The sequence below is a fragment of the Emydura macquarii genome, unplaced genomic scaffold (assembly GCF_026122565.2).
Source record: "Emydura macquarii macquarii isolate MOO-44397 ecotype Brisbane River unplaced genomic scaffold, CSIRO-AGI_Emac_v2 contig_1170, whole genome shotgun sequence".
Classification (NCBI taxonomy): Eukaryota; Metazoa; Chordata; order Testudines; family Chelidae; genus Emydura; species Emydura macquarii.
The window spans coordinates 1,399,635-1,417,195 of NW_027131307.1; the positions used below are offsets into that span (position 1 = coordinate 1,399,635).

At 49.0% G+C, this 17,561-nt stretch overlaps 1 long non-coding RNA gene across 1 annotated transcript in view; it reads left to right on the forward strand.

Moving 5' to 3' along the window:
• The window catches only part of LOC137152332 (uncharacterized), a 32,500-nt gene that overhangs the window by 989 nt on the left and 13,950 nt on the right, over positions 1-17,561 (forward strand). The window contains exon 2 of the long non-coding RNA XR_010919511.1: positions 7,331-7,469. This is a non-coding gene — a long non-coding RNA (uncharacterized lncRNA). The remainder of the gene's footprint in view (positions 1-7,330; positions 7,470-17,561) is intronic.

Genomic DNA, 17,561 nt, shown 5'->3' on the forward strand with positions numbered 1-17,561 from the left:
GTTATTTTATAATTCACGTACATTATCTTCACAACTTGTTATAAAACATAAATCAAGAAAACAAATTAAACCTAAACAGGTCAGTCACCACAAGCACTGTAAGAAGAAACTCCAAGTTCCCAAAGCTTAGGCTGAGTTCACCTAAGATTCAGTTGGAGTCTTTGATCAGCAAGTCTATAGTCTGCTGAATCACAAGCAACATCTTACCTCCACTTGCTTGTAGGAATTTTCAGCTGGAAACCAAGCAGACTTTTCCTCTGCTGAAACTGCTCTTAGGCAGTTAGCTAACTGATTAACCAACCAGTTATATATATATATATATATATATATATATATAGTTATATATAGATATAGATATAGATTTTTTAAAAACCATTTAAAAGAAAATACAAAACTGAATAGCAAAATATAAATTACTCTTTCCCCATTATTACATGCAGTCCAAGTCTGACCCCAGCAGATACAAGTCAGGGAACCTATTAGAGCATAGCCAAAACTACCACACCTGCTTCCAAAAACTTCTGGATGTGGAATCAGCCTAGCAATAGATCTCTTAGAGATATCTCCGTGTTAGGCATCTGGGTTACATATACATCTAGGAACAAAGAATGTAAACCATACTTATATGATGGGGGATTTTATCCTGGGAATCTGTGACAGTGAAAAAGATTAGGGGGTCATGGTGGATAATCATCTTAACACGTGCTCCCAATGCAACACTGTGGCCAAAAGGGCAAACGTGATCCTTGGATGCATAAACAGGGGAATCTCAAGTAGAAGCAGAGAGGTTATTTTAGCTCTGTATTTGGGAATGGTGCAACTGCTGCTGGAATCGTGTGTCCAGTTTTGGTGCTCACAATTCACAATTGATATTGATAAATTGGAGAGGGTTCAGAGAAGAGCTATGAGACTGATTAAAGGATTAGAAAACCTGCCTTATAGTGATAGACTCAATGAGTTAATCTATTTAGCGTAAGAAAGACAAGATGTGGCTTGGTTACAGTCTATAAGTACCTACATGGGGAACAATTATTTAATAATGGGCTCGGCAATCTATCAGAGAAAGGTATAACACGATTCAATGGCTGGAAGTCGAAATTAGACAAATTCAGACTGGAAATAAGGCATAAATCTTGCATTTTGGCAGGGGTTAGATTAGATTACCCTTGCGGTCCCTTCTAACCCTATGATTCTATAGATTAACTGTGAGAGTAATTAACTATCGGAACTATTTAGCAAGGGCTGTGGTGGATTCTACATCTCCAGCAATTTTAAAATCAAGATCTGAGCTAGAAATCATTTTGGGGAGGTCTCTGGCCTGTGTTATAGGAGGTCAGACTAGATAATCACAATGCTCCCTTCTGGCCTTGGAATATATTAATCTATTTATATCATACAGTGATAACGAAATACTTTCTATCCCAACTAAGCAGGGAAGATGTTGAACAGCATCTATTCTAGTTAAATGTTTTTAAATCTGTAGGACGGCATAACTTGCACTCAAGTTGGTAAGACTGCATTTAGAATATTGTGTCCAGTTTTGGGCCCCCCACTACAAAAAGGATGTAGACAAGTTGGAGAGAGTACAGCAGAGGGCAACAAAAATGATTAGGGGGCTGGAGCACAAGTCTCATGAGGAGAGGCTAAGGAAACTGGGCTTGTTTAGTCTGCAAAGGAGAAGAATGAGGGGGGATTTGATAGCAGCCTTTAACTACCTGAAAGGGAGTTCCAGGGAGGATGGGGCTAGGCTGTTCTCGGTGGTGGCAGATGACAGAACAAGGAGCAATGGTCTCAAGTTGCAGTTGGGGAGGTCTAGGTTGGACATTAGGAAAAAGTTTTTCACTAGGAGGGTGGTGAAGCACTGGAATGGGTTACCTAGGGAGGTGGTGGAATCTCCATCTTTAGAGGTTTTTAAGCTGAGGCTTGACAAAGCCCTGGCTGGGATGATATAGCTGAGGTTAGTCCTGCTTTGAGCAGGGGGTTGGACTAGAAGACCTCTGAGGTCCCTTCCAACTGTATGATTCTATGATTCTAAGAGTTTTTTTAAAGAACTGGCTAAGGGATGCTTTGAACCAGTGATGTTGATTTTTAATAAATCTTGGAATGCTGGGGAAGTTCCAGAGGTTTCCACTAGGATTCCTGTCTTTTTCAGAGTCAACTTTCCAGGTTAGTCCCCCTTCTTAAAAATATAACAGACATTATTTTTCCCAAGGTGTATGACTTTGCATGTGGCTGTATTCAAATGCACCTTAATTTCTTAAAACATGTCAAACAAACTTGATTACAAGCCCTGATCTCCTGAAGTCCATGTCAGTACACATCACTATCCCCATGTGACTGTTGGGAAGCTGAAGCACAGAGAGTGGAAGTGAATGCAGTAGGTCACACTCCAGGTCAGCGTAGAGCTTGGAATGGAACCAGGTCCCTGATTGCCAGTCCAGTGCCACAGCCACTGTACCAGGCTGCTTTTGATTGCATTGTCAGTGGGACTGAGACCTTCAGCGAAGGACAAAAGCAGGGCAGCCTTGGGGAGACTGACAGTGTTGTGCTCATCCTGGATGCATGGGTGGGGAAAGGACTGGAAGAGTGCTTGGTGATTGCATACAGAGACTGTGGGTCAGTATCTTTGACTAGGCCAGTGCTGTTGGGGGATCTGCTAGGCATCCTCTGTGGCACAGATTTAAGGACAACATGGAGCTGCATGTGGAAGATCAGGCACCTGCTTTGGCAGTGACGGTGTGGGCTTGCTGTTCTCTGTCCAGAAGACCATTCACTTTGCTGGTGATAACCTTCCTGCACCTCCTGTTACTCCTGATTCTCCGTCATGCTCTACCCCCATTTTCTCCACATAATCATCACCCCAACCTTAGGGAAGGTTACCCTTATCTCCTATTCATCCATTTGTTTTGTCCCACCATCAGCCCCTAGTGGGACAGTCCTGCCCAAAGTCTTGCATGCTTACCATTGGAGGCAGTGCTGACTCTGTCCCACCCCAGTCCACTGCACCCTCCCAGGCCAGCAAACAGCAGCAGAGCCAGAAGTCCCCATGGAGCCTCTACCTGATTGTTTCAGCCTGGCGGAGGGAGGGGCTGCAATGACAAACAGCACCTTCAGGTGCTAGTGCTCCAGGAGGAGCATGTTCTTCCAGTCTTGCTGCTGAATGTTGGGTTCTTCAGCCCCCTGTGTGAAGCTGCCGGCTGTCCTGCACTGTTCCCAGCTTTCTGCTGTGCATTCTAGGGTCTTTCAGAGCTGTCAAGACCTGTCTCTGCCAGGGGAACAGGCCATCCATGGTGGCCAGCCAGTTCCCCATCCCCACATAGAGCCACCCGAAGGTGGGGAGGAACAGGGGGATGATGACTGCTGGGTGGTGGAGGAATATATGTGCTCCGTGTTCCTCTTTGGCGTTGATTTAGATGGGATGAGTGCTCATGCTGTGCCCTATGCTAATGTCTCCACTGGGTCCTCTCTATTTCAGCACTCGGGGTGCTGTACACACCTGCTGAAGAGCAAGAGGAACCTACATGTGTTTCTCTCACAACCAATTCACACTTAGCCCAGTCTCACTATTGGACAGGCACTGGAAAAGCCAACACTATAGCTCCTGGGCTCAACACAAGCAAGATACAGCCCAGTCCAGAGCTCCTGGCTGGATTCACAACCCCCTTTTTCTCTTTGGGGGGGGCTTGTGATTAACTTAGTTCTGTTGATTTAAGGGCAAGTTCACACCCTCACTCTCACCAAGGCTTTAACTCAAGACAGGACAAGGTTTTCCCCAGCTCATAACAGTGCAATAGAGCTGTGTCATTTGCAGAGTGGTGACACCTGAGTCTGCCTCCTCCCATAGCATCTTAACACACAGTGGGAGGGGTGAAGGTTACCTCCCTGTGGAACCCCACAAGGGCAAATGTGCACTTTCTTGGGTAGCAGCACATCTGCTTCAGATAGTCAGAACCTGCCCCCATACTAGATGATCTTATTTGCATGCATGAATGTACTTGGTATAAAATAAAAGGTCAGGCAGGTTGAAGCACCATATATGAGAGAAACTTTTCCAAATTTCAGCTTCCTCCAAGGTAATACACAAGTGTAATTAAAACAGAACCTGGAAATACAGAGTACAGTGCCCCATTCAAAGTGTGTCATAGGAGCTGAACTCCCTTCATTGATAGTTCTCCAAAACACACAGCTGCAATAATCTTTATCCAGGAGCAGGGAATAAATTAAGTCTAAACACCTCCTGTGCATATAGTGCTTTTCAGTGTAAAGCGCTGTACCCAGCCTAACCTCTTACGGGGAAGGGAAAGCTGCAACAGGCACAAATGGTAAACCTCTCTGACCAGCAATCATTTTCTTCTTCAAAAAGCGCACAAATGAGAAGAAAAGCTCATGAAGTAAAGGCAGTTGAACTGCTGTGGTGTCTTGTTCCCATAGCTGTCTGCTCAAGCCTTCAAGGCTCCCAACTGGGCATAGCGCCAGGTATATTCAGACTTGGGCACATGGGGAGGGGTTGCCATGAGCAGCATTCAGAGAAGGCAGTAGCAAACCGAACAACCACAGATGATCAGCTAAAGCAAATCTGCGTGGTAGTTTACCACTGCATTTGACAGGAGTAGAAACTGCCAAGAGAGATGGGTTACATTTGTCATTCTAAGCTTGTTTTTCACTTCCTCCAACTTTTCTGAAGCATTCATTTTGGGAGTTAAAGTTTTGCAGGCTTAGCCTCAAATGACTTGGTAAGGTGTGCCAGTGGGGACCCTGCCCGATCAGATCCTGTGGTAATGAGCATGGTATAACAAATTAAATAGAATAAAATCCACTTTTGCATCATCCCCATCTGTAGAGCTTTTAAGGGGTGTAAGAGAGCTAGACTCCCTGATCTGCTCCTAAGTGATTCCAGGTTATAGAGTTTATCACCCCATTTGTAGGCTTTTGAAAGCAAGTACAGTCTCAAAATGGAGCCTTATTTACAAGGACATTATGTAATTTTCTTTCTTTCGAAATAGGACCTTCTAGCTTGTGAAGCAGGCATGTACTCAGACGGGCTCTGTAGATTGATTACACAAGAAAATGGAGACAGTAATCTCTTTCAGTAGTTAATAATGCAGCAAATTAAAGCCCTAGTTTAGCCTTCCTGTTACTCTGCCTGAAATTGGTTTGACCTGAAAATTGCCAGGTTAACTCTGCAGGCAAAAGAGAATATTTCTGCAAAGTCTGAAGAAACTTTGGGATCCTCCAAAGCACCTAGGTGAGTGGGGCACCTCACTCCCATTCAAAGTCAATTGGATTTAGGCATTGAACTTGGTCAGGCACTTTGACAGTCTACTAGGCACCTATCTGCATCTGTAAGTACCTAAAACACCTTTGAAAATCTCCCCCCAGACACTTCAGTGGTAACCTTATAAAACCCCAGGGAGAGAGGGTGGAAAATTCATGGGATGGCTGTGCTTGAAGAAAATAGTTAAGCAAATGTGTGAACTATTTTGGTGAAGGATAGTTATGGACCCGATCCTGCTCACTGATGTTGATAAGATTTTTATCATTGACTTTAGTGGGAGCAGGAGTGGGCAGCATGTATATGAGTGCTTGGGGCTCGCTGTTGGTCAGCTACTGCTTAGCAGGAATGTTAGCATGTTTTAAAGGTGGCACCTGTCAGAGATCTTCCTTGACCTGGGTTTTTGAGGGGAAGAGCAGCATTTCAGTCCTTGCTCTGCGCTGTGTAGAGAGAGCTGCTTGTCCAGAGAGGGCTGGAACCACTGTGTGGAAAGGCTGCTTTTGATTCCTCCCATAGCTTAGAAAAAGAGAGAAAAATAAAAGATCCATGCTCCTGCTTTCAGCCTTGAGGTATTACAGCTCCTGGCAACTAGAATTTTCCTGAAGTTTAATCAAACGGAGTAAGTACTTCTGAGATTGAACCACTTTTTTTTTTTAAAAAGTCACAGGCTGTTTCTTTGCATCTCTATCTGTCATAGGAAATCACATTTTCAAATTTTGTGAAACTCAGGCTACGTCCACAAATGGAGCTAGGGGGGTAATGCCTGCTCATGCAGATGGACCCACATTAGCTCTGCTTGAGCCAGCCTGCTAAAAGATTGGGAAGGCCAGGCAGTGGCTCCAGCTAGCCACCCTGAGTACATACCCCTGTGGTCCAGGCAGATATGTACTCAGGTCAGGTAGCCTGCCCACACTAATCTGACTAACTACGATATTTAGTGGGGTAGCACAACCCGAGCCAGTGTGGGTACATCTGACACAATATCATTTCCTGGGGCCAACAGAGACAAAAAACCAGACCATGACATTTTTAAAAAAAAATGTTTAATCTCAGAAGTACTTACTCAGGTTAACCAAGCCTGAGCTGCTACCACGACTACTCCGCTGATCTTGGCATGCCAGTTCAAGCCAGGCCAGCACCAGTCTAGCTGTGCACACAGGGAATCACACCTCCAGCTCCCAGCATTAATGTAGCTGGAGTTCAATTTGGGTATGGGTCTGGGTAAATGGGAGTTTTCAAGGGCAGAAATGTTTCAGAAACTCATGATTTGGAAGCTCAAATCAATTCCTCAGTCAAGGAAGCCAGGGGAGAAATAACAGAGATGCCAATTTCTAGTCCAGCCAGTGAGAAATCAAGGCACCTTAAAGACAGAGGCAGTGGAAAACAAAACATCAGGATCAGACCCGCCCTTCCCTCACAAAGGAGTCTTCAGCCAGTAGTCGTAAGGGAGGTTCTGCCTCTGTCAGCCCTTTCCTCAGGGGCTGACAGTCTGTCCCCTCCCTGCTCTGCCCTCTCCCTCTCCTCTCCGCTGTTCAGCTTCCCTTATAACTCCTCCTCCAGCTTGTGCATGCCTTGTAGATGTGGTGGGTGGGACTGGCTGAGCTCAGAGCAATTCTGTAATCCCTAGTTGGCCAGTGTGTGGTTTGTAGACCCCATCATATGCCCGCCCCTGCAAGATGGCACCTGGGGAACCAGAGCCAGTGGGTTGTTCTCTTCCCCTCCCTCCCCCATTCCCTGGGGGGAAATAAAATCAGCATTTTGGTGATTTTTTTTTTAACCCCCCCCCCCTACTCTGTGCTGAATTTGGAAGGCATATAGCAGGAGGGACAGATACCAGGGCATAAGCTGGGGGTTTGTGTCCTTCCTGGCAGTTAACCACCTTAAGGGGGTATGATTAGTGAGGATCTTGAATGGATTTTGCAGGAAGAAATATTGGAGAGAGTCCAAAACCCAGCTCACGGGGAGTCCTTCCTTTTCTATTGTAGAATATGCCCGCTCCTAAGGGAGCAGTTTGCGGCTCCAGTAGAGTATAGCGTATTCCTCTCCATTTATTTCCAGGGACAGCGCTGAGCCAAATGCCACTTCTGAGGCACTGGTTTCCAAAATGAACTCTTTGGGAAGTCAGAACTGTGGAGGACAGTTTGTTACACCAGTGGCCTTTCAACTTCTGAAAGGCCTTTTTGCACGCCTCAGACCAGTGAGTTTTCTTGGGGCTACTGTTATGAATTTGGTTGGGGGGGGGGGGGGGGGGTTGCTATCACTGCAAACTCATATGCAAAACTCTGGTACAAATCCATAGCAGTGACATCTGAGTTCCAAAACCCTCTGGATGTGTTTCTTCGTGGTTGGGGTACAGCATTCTTTGAGGGCCTGTGTGAGGCAAACATGCAGCCACACCAAGGCTACTAACTCAACTGCTGCAGTCAAGGCTGTTGGGGGGGGTTGTCCTGGGGACCCAGCTGCAGGATGACCTGTAATCTGTGTACTCGGCCCCCAACGTGTTGTACTCCCTGGCCAACATTCGCAGCTATAGGGGGAAGGTGAAGTTTACTCTCTGGCACTGGGGCGATTTTCACTGCATCCTCTGGGCTGTGAGGTCCACTTAGGCAAGGGCATGGGGACTGGGAAGCAGGATGCTACGGCCTGCCAGAATGCCTGCAGCTTCTGTGACTCTATGGTCGCCTTCGGGGTTGACCATGGGTTGCTGCACGGCCCAGCGGGGGCTGATGGAAGTTCTGCCCATGAAGATCCTCCCCTACCCCCACAATGAAGATTACCACCTTAAACACCAACGGCGTATGGCAGGTCTCCACAGGTGCCAGGTGCTCTTTTTCCTTCGGGCGGGGGTGGGGACTCTGTGATTTTTCCTGTAGGAGACACACAGAGCCAGCTGCCAAAGCCAGCTAGTGACTGGAGTGAGCAGATGGTGTATTTCAGCCACCTCACCACACTCTTGTGGGCAGTGGCCATCCTGTTCTCCCCAGCCTACAGCCTAAAGTGCTGGGGGCACCTCCAGGCCTGTACGGAGGGGCTGATGCTGAACCTCGGCAATGTCTATGCCCCAATGCCAGGTGCAGAGGAGATGCGCTTCTTCCAGTAGATGGCCACCATCCTTGGCTCCTTGGATCCCCGTGAGCATCTGATCCTGGGCGGGGACTTTAACACCATCCTAGACACGCGGGACCACTTGGGGACCAAGAGGTGCCCAGCTGCTGCAGGTATCCTCAGAGAGATCATAGACTAGCACTTCCTAGTGGACGTCTAGCACAATTACCACCCAGATGATGATGCCACCTTCACCTTTGTCCAGGTGAAGGATGCTCAGTTGTGCCACTCACAGCCGCGCTGCATAAATCTGTCTTGTTTTCAGATTTGGCGGGCCCACTCCTCTGGCATCCAGCCAGCCCTGTTCTGAGACCATCATTTAGCAGCTGTGACAGTGTCTCTCACCAAAGAGGGGCCAGGGCCAGCCTACTGGCTTTTCAATAATAGCTTTCTTGAGGACGTGGGCTTTGTGGTGATCTTTCAGGAGTTCTGGCTGGCACACCTTTCCCTCGGTGCAGCAGTGGTGGGAAGTGGGGAGATCCAGGCTTGGCTCTTTCGCTGTGACTACACCCAGGGAACCAACCGGAGGAGGGATGCAGCAATAGAGCAGCTGGAGTAGGTGGTCTTGGAGCTGGAGAGGCATCTGACCACCAGCCCTGGGGAACCATCCCTCTGCAGAACAAGCCGGGAGACATGGAGGGAGCTTTGGGCCCTCGATGATGTTTGGGAGATGGATCGTGGCTCCTGCTTCTTCTGTGCCCTGGAGAAAATAGGGGGAGCCAAGAAACCTCCTAGCAGGGAGTGGCATCCCCTGCACGGATCCAGTGGAGATGCGGGGGAAAGTCAGGGATTTCTATGCCAGCCGCGTCTCCTCTGATCTGACTCTCACTGATGCCTGTGGGGTGCTCTGGGATGGGCTTCTGATGGTCAGCGCAGGTGACCAGGACCGGATGGAGCTGCTTCTCTCTCTGGCTGAGTTCTCAGCTGCTCTCTGTCTGATGGCCACCAGCAAATCCCCAAGCCACAGTGGGCTGACCATGGCGTTCTACCATGTGTCTTGGGACATCCTCAGCCCAGACCTTGCCATCATCTGGGCAGAGGCCTTAGGGAGCAGGTGATCCCTTTATTGTGCAGGCAAGCAGTGCTCACCCTGTTGCCCAAGACGGGGACCTCTGCAATCTTCGGAATTGGTGTCCCATCTCACTCCTCAGCATGGACTACAAGGTTGTGGTGAAGGCCATCTCGCTGTGGCTGGGGTCCTTGCTGGCAGACATGGTTCATTCCAACCAGACGTACACTATCCTGGGCTGCACCATCTTTGTTAACCTCTATCTGGTCTGAGACCTCGTCCAGCTCAGGTGTAGGACTGTCTGTCATTTGCCCTCCTGTCCCTGGACCATTTTGAGGGTGTTCGGCTTCAGGCCTTGGTTTGTGGGCTTTCCCAGTTGCTGTACACCTCTGTGGAGTGTTTGGTGGAGCTCAAGTGGACCCTGACTGAACCTGTCAACTTTGGGCTGCCTGCTGTTCAGTCAACTGTACACCCTGGCGATCGAATCCTTCCTTCTTAACCAGCTGGCTCTGTCTATTCTCTGGCACCAGCTCAACACCCAGAGCATGCCCCCGGGTATCCTGTCCTGCCTCCAGAAGAAAATCTAGAGTTCTGGCTGGTGCTGCAGCACTGGCTCTCTGAGCCTTCCCTTGGAGGAGGGTGGATAGAGCTTCCTCAGCCTAAGCTGTCAGGTTCATGCCTTCCTCTGCCACCTCCGACGGCTCTGATATGACCGGCAGCTCTTTTACCTCCATCCACATGGTGTTCCGTGAGACATCTCTGATCTGCTGGTCTTCTTCGAGGACCTCCTCAGGACCTGGAAGCTTGTCTAAGCAACAAGGTCCATGGCAGCCAGCGAGGGGGAGGACCTCCTCGTGGAGCCCTTGCTACACAACCCCCATCTTGGTGTGCAGGTGGCAGTGTCCCCTTCAGTGCACCAGAGGTTGGTCCTGGCTGGTGTCTCCAGGATTGGAGACCTCCTGGACTGTGACCGCTGGGACTGAGCAGACCCCCTGGCACTGAGCCAGTGCATGGGGCTCTCCACCCCTTATGTCCCCAGCCTATACTCCAGGAGGTGAGGATAGCCTTACCACCCACCTCTGGAGTAGATCCTGTGGGAGGGTGCTCCCTGCTCGCCCTTCACCCCTGGCACTCGCCATTGAGCCCCTCTTCCATGAGCCTCTGCCCCTCCCCCTGGTCACCCTCTCCACACCACCTGACGTGACCTGCAGCCTCGGCTTCAAACCACACCTAGGAAACATCTGTACTTGCTTGTGCAGCATACCCTTCACTTCCTCACCCTCATGTCCCACCCTGACACCAAGTGGTGGCACCTCCTACCACCCACGGATGGTGAGGAGCCTCGGTGGGCCAGTCTGTATTGCACCCTGGTCCCATGGCCCACCGGGAATATTAGTTGGCAGCTCATTCACTGAACTGTAAGCACGGGCATCTATCTGCTGCTGTTCACTAACCCCCCTTCTGCAGTGAGAGGGAGACCCTGGTGCACATCTACCTTGAGGTTTTTGGTTCCTTCAGAACCTTTTCCTCAGGTTCTGGCTGCGCTTGTCCCCGCACTTCCTGATCTACTCACACCTCTTCCATGGTTCCATGAAGTCACACGACCTCCTTGTCAACCTCTTCCTGGGGCTGACACCCGGAGGAGGGTGCTGCTGCACGGGGAGGTGCTCTGTGACTGTGGGACCTATTTCTGCTGCCTGGGGTTCTCTGCTCGGTGTCCCCCTCTGGATCCTGGCTTTTGACCCTGTGATCCTCACTCTCATCCCTGTTTTTTGTTTTTTTTCCCCCCCCATTCATTGTCCCCCAGGATTATTTGAGCCCTGGGTGCAGTAGCTCCTCCCCTTAGGCTGGGGGGTGTTATTAGATGTGGGCAAGCCTAGCGTCTCAATAGGTGCTGCAGTGAGTCAGTGCAGCAGCAACCTATCAATGAGCAGAGTCTAGGTCAGATGACCCTAGGGTCATCTGTTTCCACAACCCCAGGAGAGCTGCAGATCAGTCTGAGCAACAGCAGTACCAGGCCAGGAACCCACTGCTGCCTCTCAGTGCACCAGCCTCCAGAGACACCCAGCCTGCTCCTGCCCTAACCTTGCCTGAGCCCTGTCCTTGTCCTGCACTAGCCTCATCACTGACCCACTCCAGCCTTGTCTTTGCCCCTTTAGTTCCCTCCCAAACCCTCAGACTCTGACTATTGGTTTTGACCTTTGGCATGTATCTGGGCTTCGGCTTCTGTATTGACTTGTCTTTGGACTCTGACCACCCAGCTTTGACCTCTGGCCTGCACCTGGACTCTGGGTCCGGTTCTGATTCTAGTTTGGCTGCACTCTGATCTCAGTTTTGACCCTGGCCTGTCCCCGGATCTCAATTTCAGGACCACCCTGGACCCAGGCCCCACCTTAGGCCGAGCTATATTCCAACCACTAGGCCTGATTATCGGATGCAGTGCCTGATAGCCTGGGCTTTGCCCGTAAGGGGCTGTACCAGGTCCTTCCTGAAAGTATATCCCAGGTAGGTAGTCTCTTTCCCAATCTTTCACTTTTGCTGTGTTTGTAGTTAGCCCAGCTCCTCATAGGGACCGAAGTGAGGTGGCGATTTGTTCTAGATGTTCCTCCCAATCTTGGCTGTAAGTGACCATATCAGCTAAATAGGCTGCTGTATATGAGCCATGTGGCTGAAGAACATGATTCATGAACCATTGGAATATTGTTGGATTACCGTGGAGGCCAAAGGGCATAGCAAACGGCGTCACAGTAGAGCAAACTGCCTTTGTTGTTCTGGTATGAGTGGGATCTGCCAGTATCCCTATCAGGCTTCACCCAGACAGCCTACTACCTCATCTACTCAGAGCATGGGGTAGGCATCCAATATGGAGATAACATTGACTTCTCTGAAGCCTCAAAACCAAATAGTGCTGTCTGGTTTTGGGACTGATATGATGAGACTCACCATTCGCTGAGGATTCTTCTACAACCCCTAATTCCAACGTTGCCTGGACCTCTTGCCTCAAAGCCTCTTGCATTTTTGAGGGATTTTCCTAGATGAGTTGCCCAAATTCCCTTTGGGCATAATGTTGCACGAGATGAGTCTGCTCCAGCCAGGAGACAAACACCAGCAAGAAGGTTTTTACTAGGCTTCTCACCTGGCCCCCTGTTCCAAGCAGAGATGTTCCCCCATCTGTACAGGGTCTGGACCTGGTGAAATGGGCAGTTGGGGCCCCAGTTCTAGTGCAGGTGGATAAAGAGCAATAAATAAACTCATTTCTTCCATGGCTTCAGAAAGTTAAAATAGTAGAGCTGGGTTAGTTTCCTCTTGCCAGACTGCTTGATTTTTCTAGTTAACTGGTCTGATTTGGCATACTACTTTGTATGGTCCTTGCCATTTAGCAAGTAACTTCTACTACTGAGTGCAGAGTCCTAGTATCTAACTGCCAGCTGAAATATGCGCATATTGTTGAACACTGAGGAAGTTGTCTTTGGCAAAGGCCTGTAGGGCATCGAGCCTCGCTTGGAGCTTCAGTATATATTGTACAACGTTCTCCATCCTAGGAGCCTGTTCCTCCCACATTTCTCAGGCCAGGTCAAGAATTCCCTTGGGTTGAGAATCCAGTAGATGATTGGGGAAGTTTTCAAAAAGCAAGTAACAAGGGAGGGTTCAGCTGATCCCAATGCTGGGGGTCCTCAGCACTACATGCTAACATTCTTTGCATGATCTGGTTTCAGATCATAGACTGACCTGCACAAAGTCTTCCTTTTTAGTAGGTCGCATGCTCCCTCGGAAGCCAAGATGTAAAGTTAATGCCTTGATCAGTGAGGATCTCCTTAGGTACCTCAACTCTGGCAAAATCATTTAGCACTAGTCTTTGCACTGGTGCAGCACATTAGCTTGATTTTTCCCCTCTCCAGGGTGCAGTGCCTCACCTACACCTGCCAGCATCACAGGTTTTGAGATCCCAACCCCCAGAGCCACCTCAGTTATGCCCTCTGGGGCTTGGGGGTGTGGTTTAAACCCTCTCAGTACCTCAGAGAAATACTCCCAATCCCAACCCAAGATACTGGGGTAGTCTAGAAGTTGAGGCCAGTCCCACTACAAGGGACTTTGTTTTCCCCTACAGTCAATTGCACATGTGCATTGGGATCAGGGCTGTCCCTAGAGGGGAGGGGGGACCAGGACAAATAATTGTAAGTGGATTTGGGCTTCTTTGCAATCTAATTGCTTGTTGTCAGTGGAGCAGCACAGGTCACCTTTTTGGGGCTTGGTTCTAGCCCAGCAGCACGCTTGCTGCGGCCAGTCACAGGTCGTTTTCATGTGTTTTGGGCTTCTGGAATTTCTAGGTTCCAGCATCACATGACCAGAACCGGAAATGCTAAATCCACCATCTTTGTTGCAGTAAAATAAATTGCGTGGGTTTGGTCATGTTTTCGGATGTACTTCCGCTCTTCCTTAGGGTGGGGCTTGGCAGCTCTTGTGATGTCAATGCATGGGGCACAGGGCAGTCGCCCCCCTTCGCCATTCCCAATCACAGGATGGCTGTGATTGGGATAGGTTTTACACTGTAGAAAGATAGTCTTCACAGGGGCATCAGCGTTGGGGAGGAAAATCATCCTAGATTCCCCTAGAGTCCACCAGGCCCATTACCTCAGTTCCATGTATCTGAAGACAGACTGTGAGGTTAGCTGGTGCTCATGTACAGACATGGCTTTCTGCCACCCACACCTGTCCATACCCACAATCCATAATGGGGCATTAGTGAGACTGATGACCCAGGTGCCCACATGAAAAGCACGTCCCCATGCTGGCTGATAGGGAAGGGCTACCTCAGACATTTTGACCATTGGCCCTGAGCCTATGTGGCTTGTCCATTTGCACACCATGAGCCTATGGGGCTTGTCCACTTGTAAACCCTGACTTTCCAATGGAGGAACTCACAGGGGTTCCCGGGGCTTTTGTCTGGGCTGGGACCTGCGATGCTGGGATTTCACAATGGGAGCCAGTCCAGAGCACAGTGGCCTGCTAGGCCTCTTGCAGGCTGGTGCTTCTGAGACTACCTTGTCTGATTGCCAGTTCCCCTGGTTGGGCCCTCCCTTGAGTTGGAGGGCTCCTTTAGCCTCAGGCAGTTGCTTGCACTGTGCTGCCAGAACTGTTTCCATCATCTGGACAGCAGTGGTTAGGAACTCTGGCCAGTGTTTGAGCAGCCGATCCAGACCCCCAGCTGGAAGCATGTGGCAAACTGCTCCATCATGATGAGCTTGGCACCTCAACTCCACTCCAAGTTCCCGGCTTTAACCACCTACTGCATAGGTCTCTTAATTTCTGCATGACCAAGCAGGGTTGAGCTCCCCAGAATTATTTCTCCCTAGGGGACCTCTGTCAGAAGGTCTCTTCCATGATATTGAGATCGTCAAATATGGCTGCTTTCACCTGCACATATTCTTGGACAAATGCCGCATCCAGCCCCTGTTATGCAGCCTATGTTGGTTGTCAGGTTAGGTGCCAACAGGGTGGCCCACTGATCAGGTGGCCACTGGGCTACTGTCACCACTCACTCAAATGTTACCAGGAAGGCCTCCAGATTGTCCTCGGCCTATCCTTGTGAATTTCACTAGGACAGGCAAGGTCACTGGGCCAAAGCCTACAGCCCCTAGAGGGGAAGACCCAGGGAGACCCTCAGGCTACATCAGTGCTATTACCTGCTGGATCAGCCTTTGTGGCTGTTCCGCTCCTAAGTCCCAGACCAGCTGTTGCTGCTGAGTGACTGTTTGCTGCAGGAGCTTTGCTGCTGCTGGTTCTCATTCATCCACTTGAGAAGACACTCTAAGTCCATGTTGTCTGACTTACGAACCCGTGCCTATATGTCTAGGGTGTTAGACCATCTGGGTCAGTCACTCCTCCCCCCTCTCCAGGGTGGGAAGGATGCTCACATCCTCCATCAGTTGTGAAGGGTGCTGGTGCCTCCTTGTGGCCAGTCATGGCATGGCAGCTCTCTCTCCCCTGGGGTCTGTGGCCACTGGCTGCTCTGCCTCTGCAGCGGCTTGGCTCTTCCTGTGACTTGGCCCTCTGGTCAGATTGCTGCAAAGTCTTTCCCCTGCTGGGGCAGTCTGTAAACAAGGAGTGTTAGCACAAATAAATGGAGTTAAGAAGAGAGAGCAGAACGCCTCCCTCTCAGGGTTGAACAGGATCTGGCCCTCCCATCTCTCAGAGGGACCTGCAGGCCATGGTTGTCAGGGACGCTCCTGCCTTCAGTCAGCCCTTTCCTCAGAAGCTGAGGATTGAAGATCTGTTCTCTTCCCTGGTCTGCCCATCTGTGAGCTGTTCTGCTCCTCTTTTAAACTCCTCCAGCCTGTGTATGTCTTGCAGATGCAGTGGGGCAGAGCTGGCTGAGCCCAGAGCAGCTTCTTAACCCCTTGTTGTCCAGTGTGGGTTTGTGGAATCCATCACAGCCATATGTTAACACTCATGAATCAAGGACAGTAAATTTGCTATCACACACACTGACCATTCATTGATTCATAGATGTTAAGGCCAGCTAGACATGATTAAATCAGCAGATAATTTGCAACCAAGAGTTTTAAAAGAGGTGACTAAGTAGTTTGCTGGACCTTTAATGTTGATTTTCAACAAGTCTTGGAGCACTGGGAAAGTTTCAGAAGACTGGAAGCAAGCTAATGTTGTGCCAATTTTTAAATAGGGTAAACAGGATGACCCTGGTAATTATAGGCCTGCCAATCTGACATCCGTCCTGGGCAAGATAATAGAGTGGCTGATATAGGACTCAATTAGTAAAGAAGGGTAGTAAAAGAGGGTAATGTAATTAATGCAAATCAACATGGGTTCATGGGAAACAGATCTTGTTAAACTAACTTAATTTTTTATGAGACTACAAGTTTGGTTTATAAAGGCAATAGTGTTGGTGTAACATACTTAGACTTCAGGAAGCCATGTGACTTGGTACTGCACAATATTTTGATTAAAAAAATCTGTCTTCATAACAAATTTAGGTCTTTAGGAATTCAAAGTGTTACTGTTTGGACTAATTAGTGCACACTTCAGATGCTTGTTAGCCAGGTGTTACACAGACTATAGGTCTTTGCACATGATTGTATAGATGATATTGCTATTTTAGCAGCCCTTGGCAAGACCACAAAAATCATGTGGGTATTGTGTTGCAAAGACTCAAAAATGCAGATTAGAGGGTTAATCTGTCAACATGCAAAATAGGAGTGGATGGGGTTTACAAACCCGACACTGGGGAGGTAAGGGTTAAGGAGTAACTGTGGACCCAGAAAACCCTGCCCTGCCACATCTGTTGGGCATGCTCACAGTGGAGGCTGAGCTAAAAGGGAGCAAGGGAAAGGGGTGTGGTGCAGGCTTCTGTTGAGAAGCCACCGAGGCCCCACATTGCTAGGCCCAGGCCTAAACGCCAAGTCACCACATGACTTTCAATCTTGGAGACCAGCAACAATGAGCTGTGACTGCGAGAGGATGATCCCTCAGTGCAAGGACATTGAGGGCTCCAGGGGGAACTCAGAGGCAAACCACAGATGCCAACAGAGGAACAGAAATATCTCAGAGAGCAGATGTAGGGGTGCCTCTCCCGAGGCCACACATTTTTGAATTATTGCTTCTTTGGGCCCTGAGTTGGAACCTGGTGGAACAGGGAGGGCCTGGGTTCCCCTGCCCCTGGCCACAAGAACGATTAAAAGATTACAAAACCTGCCTTATATTAATAGGCTAAATAGATTGACCTTTTTGTGTCTAACAAATAAAAAGTTAAGGGGTGACTTGATTACCGTCTTTAAGTACCTACATGAGGAACAAATATTTCATAATGGGCTCTTCAGCCTATCAGAGAAAGGTATGATCTGATCCAGTGGCTGGCAGTTGAAGCTAGACAAATTCAGACTGGCAATAATGTGTAAATTTTTAACAATGAGAGGAATTAACGGTTGGCGCAATTTACCAAAGATTGTAGCAGATTCTCCATCACTGATAATTTTTAAATCAAGCTTGGATGTTTTTCTAAAAGATCTGCTTTAGAAATTCTTTTGGGGCACTTTTCTGCCTGTGCTCCACAGGAGGTCAGACCAGCTGATCACAATGGTCCCTTCTGGCCTTGGAATCTATGAAGGGACTAGGATTATGATGATCTGGTCTGATCTGCATAATTTAAGACAGAGAACC